Source organism: Lepidochelys olivacea, assembly GCF_965140295.1.
Source record: "Lepidochelys olivacea isolate rLepOli2 genome assembly, chromosome: 27".
NCBI lineage: Eukaryota > Metazoa > Chordata > Testudines > Cheloniidae > Lepidochelys > Lepidochelys olivacea.
The window spans coordinates 5,793,942-5,801,093 of NC_140437.1; positions in this window are offsets into that span (position 1 = coordinate 5,793,942).

Genomic DNA, 7,152 nt, shown 5'->3' on the forward strand with positions numbered 1-7,152 from the left:
GCTGGGATCTGAGCCTAGGGCTCCAGGGAGAGGGGGCGTAACTGGCCTGCAGCTCAAACCACTGAGCTCCCGCTCCAGCGAACCAGCGTCCCGCCCAAGTGCCCAGTGCTAGGACACTGCTCAGCCATGGCTCAGGCCGCCCCAGGGAGTGCTGGGGGAGCGGGCTCCTGGCCAGGCCACAGCCACTCTGTGCTGTTATTGTGGCGCACCCCAGGCCTACTGGGGAGGGACAGGGATGGCTGCACACAGGGGAGCTGGCCCCAGCCCCGCAGGGTGGAAGCTGGCTCTGCCTGTGTGGCAGAGGGGAGGGCAGGCGGGGGTCACTGCAGCAGGTAGCCTGAGCCCAGAGGGGCCCGGGAGGAATCCAGCAGCCATGCACAGAGCCATAGACTGGGTCATTAACTTGCTAATAAGCGGGGCAGTGGCCCAGGGCTGCCTGGCTGCAGGGCTCTTGCTGCTCTCCGAGCCAGTGGGCTGGCAGCAGGCCCAGGCTGGGTCGGGGACACCAGCGCCAAGGGCCCGGTCCAGAATAGGGCTCCCGTCACAGACTGCAGTGAGCTTTGGCTCAGGCCCCTGCCCCATTGGCCTCAGTGCAGTGACCCAAGCGCAAGGACCGGAGACGCTCCACCTCTGCCAGGGACCCCTGTCCACCTGGCTGCTTCCCCACTGGCCTGCCTCTGGGGGGAGAGCAGCCAATCAGGGTGACTGCATGGGGCAGGCAGATCCCCCTCCCCCAGGAGTGGAGCTTTGGGGTAGGGGAGGGGGGGAACAGAAAGACCCCAGCTGCTCTGCCCCTTTCTCCCCAACCCCTCCTGTGAGCAGTGGGGACAGGACAGTGCCTCTGCCCTGCCCCTGCTGCATCCAGGGGGGATGGGCGAGGTGAAGAGCACCTAGAGGTGGGGGGGCAGACGTGGGGCGGTGGGACAGACAGGGCTGTGGGGGAGCTGTGGAGGACAGGCGTAAGGCGGAGGGCAGACGCGGGGCTGTGGAGCTGTGTGGGACAGGTGTAAGGCGGAGGGCAGACGTGGGGCTGTGGGGGCAGATGGGGGGCTGTGGGGCTGGGGCAGCAGAAATGATTAATGAGGTTGGGAAGAAGGTGGCAGATCTGCGCTGCCATGGGCCAGAACCCCCGGTGCTCTGGGGCTGCTGGCAGGATGCCCACTGGGGCAGGGGCACGGGTGTGGAGTTCCCCAGCCAAGACCGATCAAACCCACAAGAGTCTCTTTTACAAAACAATCTCACGATTTTGGGGTCCGCCTCGGGATTGTTGAGCTGTTGAGGCTGGTGCCACCATTAGTGGGAGCAGGAGGGCCAGGCTGGGCGGTCTGAAGGAGCCGTGGGGTGTTAGAAATTCCATTGGGATGCAACAGGTGTTGGGTGCCTAAATCCCCTGGGGTCCTTTGAACATCCCAAACCCAAGCCCTGTCAGTCCCTCTGCCCCCATCCAAGTGTGCACGTCCCTCTTCAACACCAGGTGCTGGTACCTTGCACGGGCCTCCATGGGGGCTTCTTTACGATGAGTTTTTTGGGGGTTGTGAGCTTGTAATCCTGGAAATGTTGTGTCCTCCTTATTTTTGCTGGAGAGCCAAGAGACAGCTCAGCCTTGACTGGGGTGGTGGACTGGCGTGATGGTGGTGTATCACTGGTAGGAGAGCATTTAGCTTATTGGTATAGTCCTGTGTGACCTTGGGCAGTCACCTAGTTGCTCTGTGCCTCAGTTTCCCATCTGTACAATGTGGTTAACAGCACAGCCCTGCCTCCCAGGGCTGAGTGAGGACAAACACCTGAACAATGCTGAGGTACGCTGGTGCTGGAGGCAGAGAAGTACCGCAGAGAGGTAGATCACACAGGACTTTTTAAAATATGAACAGCATGGATTCAAGGCTCTTCCTTATTATTTTAATCCAAGGTCTTTTTACAACAGTTATTGCTATTTTACTGACAAATATTTTGTAACAAAACTCAGGGGTGAGCAAAGAACAGAACAGAGAAGGGAAGGCCTGGGAAGAGCACAGCCGGAAAGAACGGGGAACAGCGAGCAACACCCCACTTTCCAGCCACTTAGGCTTCATCAAAGCGTTCTTAAAAAGTCTGAGCCAATCTTTTCCAGTGCGTCTGGGATCCCTCCTCTCTGCAGCGGGACCTGCGCGGTAGTCCCAGGGCAGGCAAGCGGCTGAGCCAGGCTCCCGCCTGCGGAGGCAGGCTGCTGTCCCAGTGAAGCACTAGGAGTTGTTTAACTACAAACACCGTGGCTCGTTTTCAGCATCAAAAATAAACCCAGAAAATTCTACCCCCAAATACCCACTGGAGTCCAGGAGCCCTTGAGGAGGGGTGAATGGGACACGACCCCCAGGAGCTGTGATGCTGCCCTGGGTGAACAGGCTCCCTGGCTAGCTGGCTGGGCATGCTGGAAAGGTCCCTGGCATATTGGTGTTGGAGGGGCAACGAGGGTGCGTTCCAGGGCACGTGGGGCCACAAAGCTTTCTGGCGTTTGGCTTGGCCATTGAGTAGCTGATGCTGCCGGCTGGGGTCTCAGCAGGATGCTGCAGGTGGCGATGGTTAGTCTCCGTCTTCCCAGGACACTCCCAGCTCCTGGACAGGTGGTTTTTAGAACACAAAATCTAACCAGATGAAAGAAGAGGAGGGTTGTGCCAGGTCCTGTTGGTTGGGAGACGCCCAGGGAACACCCAGGAAGCAGGTGGGGACCATGACTCGATAGCTGGCGCTGTTCCCACTGGATGAGCGTGGAGCCAAAGCCACAGCATGGAGCTAGGGGACACTGTGCTGCTGGCAGTGCCAGCTTTCCAAGGGCATGAAAAACAGGTGCTGAGCTGAGCCCGGGTGGTCATTCAGGACCCTGAGAGTTTGGCCACACGCCAGCTCAGGTAACTACACTCCTCCTTATGGCAGCGTCAGCTGGATACAACATCCTCCTTCACTTCCCGACTGGCGAGCAGTGTTACTGTGCACCGTTAACCAGCTGCTGCGTTCCACCCCAGACACGGCTGCATTGCAGGGGTGGGTGTTGCGATCCTTAGCTCTTCCTTACGAATCTCCCAAGGTGCCTTGTCAGCGTCTGCATGGTGCTTTGCAAGGATGTGCTGGGTTCCTTTACCCAACTGGCCACGCAGGAGGAGGGCCGGCTGCTGCCATAACGCCGTGGGGCGCTGCGCTCCAGCGCCAGACTCCTGGGGGGGAGAGTAGGGAACGGGGATGGTGGCAAAGGGCCTTTGTGGGGTTGGAGAGTAGCAGAGCAGGGGCGCGGAGGGATGAGGGCGAGTGCCCCAGCCCTGGCTACCGCCAGCCAGCGTGCTGATAAAAGCCCTGTTCTGTGCCAGTCTCTCCTGGCGCGCCCCTCCCCCAGCATCTCCGGAGTGTGCAGCACACGTGGGACAGTTCAAAGCCTCGCAAAGAGCAGCAGCAGCTGCCTTGCATCTGCCCTTTGGACACGGACCATCCTGGCTGCAGGCTGGGCTGGAGCGGAGGCTCACTGAAGGTGGAAACAGTCACCTTCCCCATCGCAACTGGCTGCAGCCCCAGTAGCCCTGCCTGGGAAGACACTGTCTAGGTGGGGTGGAGTGGGGCCAGCGGGAGAAGGGGATTCTCAGGGGCCAGCTGCTGGTCAAGGCCCCCAGCACCAGGCCCAGCAACCCCACATGCTGGGTCAGCCCCACTGAGCCTGATGCCAGCCCCCGCTCAGAGGTTACGTCATGGCTGCACTAGCCCCTCTGGGAGATGATGCTTTGCTGCAGCTGCACCCTGCTCTGCTCGCTCTGTCTGCAGGGGAGGGCGGCTTCATTGCTCTCTCCTGCCTGGCCCCTGGCAACGGAGCCCCACAGGGCAGACAAAAGGCCCAGCTATCCCAGCGTCCCATCCTGGGCGGGGCAGGGCCAGGTGCTGCAGAACCAGGGGTCCAAAGCCCACAGCAGCAGTGCTGGGCCAAGCCCCCCTCAGAGGCTGGCTACTGTCCTGGAGGGGTGCACAGCAGGGGCCCTCTCCATTAGCGCTACAGCCATTTGAATCCCCTTGGGGGGCTCCATAGGGCCTGCTGCCTCCCCCGGCTCCCCCTTATTGCTAGAACTGCACCTCCCACTCCAGCTGCTGCAACACAGCCTCTGGCTCCAGCAGACAAAGGTGAGCAGGGCCAGGCTCTGGTAAGCTGAGGGGGCACGGGGGGCTCAGGAAGGAATCCTCCAGCCGGCCCGACACATTGGGGGTGCTTGCTCCCACCCTGGGACGCAGCAGTGGGGGGGGCCCGTGACCTCCTGCAGCATGGCAGGGCCCAGGACACCACACCTGATGGGATGTGGCCTAGCAACTCCTGTGTGCCTCTTCTGTGCTCCCCCAGCCCAGCAGCCGCCACCCCACCCACTGGCTGGGCCCCCCGGCTGCTGCTTCCCCCTGCTGGGGTCACTTACCCACTGTGCTAAGGGGGTGGGGTGGGGGGCTGTGAGCTGAGGGGAGGTATTCTAGCCTCCCACAGGAATGAGCCCCCCGTGCCCCTGCAGCAGTTGTGTGTAGCACCTGTGCAATGGTGCAGACACGGGCCTGGGAGCCCCACAGAGAACATGCTGGTCCCACAGCCGGGTCAGCCCCCTCAGGCCCCACCCAGCTTCGCAGGTCCCCAGGAACACCAGCGCACGTCCCCACACAGAGGTTGCAGCATGGAATAGTTTGTGGCGTTGTTCCCAGAGTCCATTCACCGAGTGTATTTCTCCCAGCCCCCAGCGCTGCGTGGTAAGACTCTGCCTGCTTTCCCAGGCTGCAGCACCGCTGCCAGACTGGCTAGGAACGAGGCAGCAGCTCCGAGGCCCAAATCCAGCAGGAAACCTGCCTAGCTTCCCAGGGGTGGTTGAACCAGTGAATTGAGCAGTTCAAACCAGAGGCCTCCCCCCACCTCCCAATCTCTACCAGCTGGCATGGTCAGTGTCACTATCCCCATTTTACACTTGGGAAAACTGAGGCATAGAGCAGGGCCAAAACTTACCCAGCAGGGCAGGGGGAAGAGTTGGGAATAGAGCCCAGCTGTGCTGGCTTCCAGTGCAGGGCTCTGTCCAGAGCTAAACAAGGCAGATTCCTTTTATCACCACCACCACACAACAGTAACTAGTCAAGCCTCACCGCAGCCCTCCAGGGGCAGGGCCCATCAGCTGGATTTTCCTGAGGGAGAACCAGAGATACTGAGGGTTTAAGGGCCACCTTTAGTGCGTGTGCTAAATTACACCCACTCAGCCTCTACTGTGTGCATACAGGTGTATACATATGTAATGCATGTGAGAGTGCGTACAGGTGTGTGCATGCAGACAGGTCAATGCCTTTGCAAGTCAGGGGTTGGGCCTATGCAGTTTAGCAGGTCTGCACTTCGGAAAATTTGTTGCCAAATGCCTGTCAGTAGAACTGGATACGCAACGCGGGACTCTCGAATCCTTGCCTGTGCACCAGCCCCACAGCTCCCTAGAATGCACTCCCTGCCAGGGACGTGGAATTCTATGCATCAGTCAGTGCTTTAAAAACTCCCATGCGGGCAACCCTCAGGCCCCTGCCCGCCTCAGCAGCTCCCCCTGCTGCATGGGGGATCAGGTAGGGGCCTTTAAGTGGGCAGTGCAGTCTAGCCTGACCCCCGCTCACAGAGGTCCACCCTCTCCTCAGACTTAGTAATGAGGCTCCATCTCATGGGCAAAGCTAGTGACCCTGCAGGCAGCAATCAACGGGACACAGGGCAGGAGGGATCCCTTTGAGATACAAATGAGTAGCCAGGCCTGCACCTAACAGGGAGCTGGCATGGCCTCGGCTACTGCCGCTGCCCTCAGAGCGGCCACCAATTCCCTCTAGGAGAGCATCTGATGCTCCAGCTGCCTTGCCCGCGTGAGCCAGCTGGCATGGGGGCTGCAGCATCAAGGCTCTGGGAACAAGCTTGCACCCAGAAATGACTGGGATGGCAGGGGCAGGGCTCCTGGACTCTGAGCAGGGAGGTGGGGGACACAGCTGGTCTCATACAGTGCAAGGGGTGTCAGCATGAGGGGGGATGGATACGCCCTTTCAGGGGTCCACAGGTGCTGGAGGCCATGTGCACGCAGCATTGCAGTGATGAGCAGGGGACGGAGGGGCCTAGCAGGACTGTTTATCTCAGCTAGGGGGAGGGGTCAAAGGGCCAAGAGCTACCAGGGACTCAGGGTTTGAGACCCAGCTGGAGCTGCCCTACAGGTTCTCAGCACCTCTCCTGGGCCTGGGAGCAGCAGGGGTGGAGCTCTACCACCCTCAGCCTTTGCAGCACACCCTTTGCAGACAGAACATGACTCTCAGCCCCTAGCTGAGCAGCAGACCCAAGAGAGCATGACTGGGCTTCGTGCTGGGGTCTGGGCTGCCTTTCAGAGACCTGTGCCTGGTAAAAGGGGTGGGTGTCCCTAGGGCAGAGCTGCCCTCAACACCCTCCTTCCCAAGCCCGAGGGAAGAGCGGCTGCCCAGGAGCAGGCGTGCACTGGCTCAGCTGACACAGCTGTGCTCCTGCCCCCATGTCTCCAGGACTGTCCACACCACTCGCTCCCAGCTGAGCAGGACAGTCACCCAGCCTGAGATTGGGAGCAGCAAGGCACACCCGGCACTGCTGCTCCCCATGCAGGGGGGAAAGACACCCTGTACCCTCAGTATCTCCTGCACAAGCAGGGGCTGGGGCTGACTTGACTAGGCCTCGCAGAGCGAGCCAGCCCTAGGAGCTGCACGGACCCCCCCCCCCCCCCCCAGGAGACTGCAGTATCCAAGCAGACAGCGTCATGCCAAGGCCTCCTTGGCAGAGCCGTGGATCACGGTAGCAGAGGAATTGCCTCCTGCTCCGGTAGGCAGAGCTGGTGGCTGTGCTGATGGGTTCACTCCTAGCTCCTGGGCAGCTAAAGCCTTTCAAAACAGGCCAGGACTAATTAGTCAGGCCAGCCGTCTCCGTGCAGCCGACTGCAGCCAACCTTCACCCTCTGCGCAGATGCCTGCGGGGAGGGACTGTCCCTAGTACAGAAGTGCTGCCAGGGCTGTGCACAGAAGCAGCTGTGCTGAGAAGGGCTCCCAAAAGCACAGCCCCTTCCTGCAGGTGAAGATTGGGGGGAGCAGAGGAGGGCTGTGGAAACCCTCGGGGGCTGGATGTACCTCAGCCTACCTCCTTGG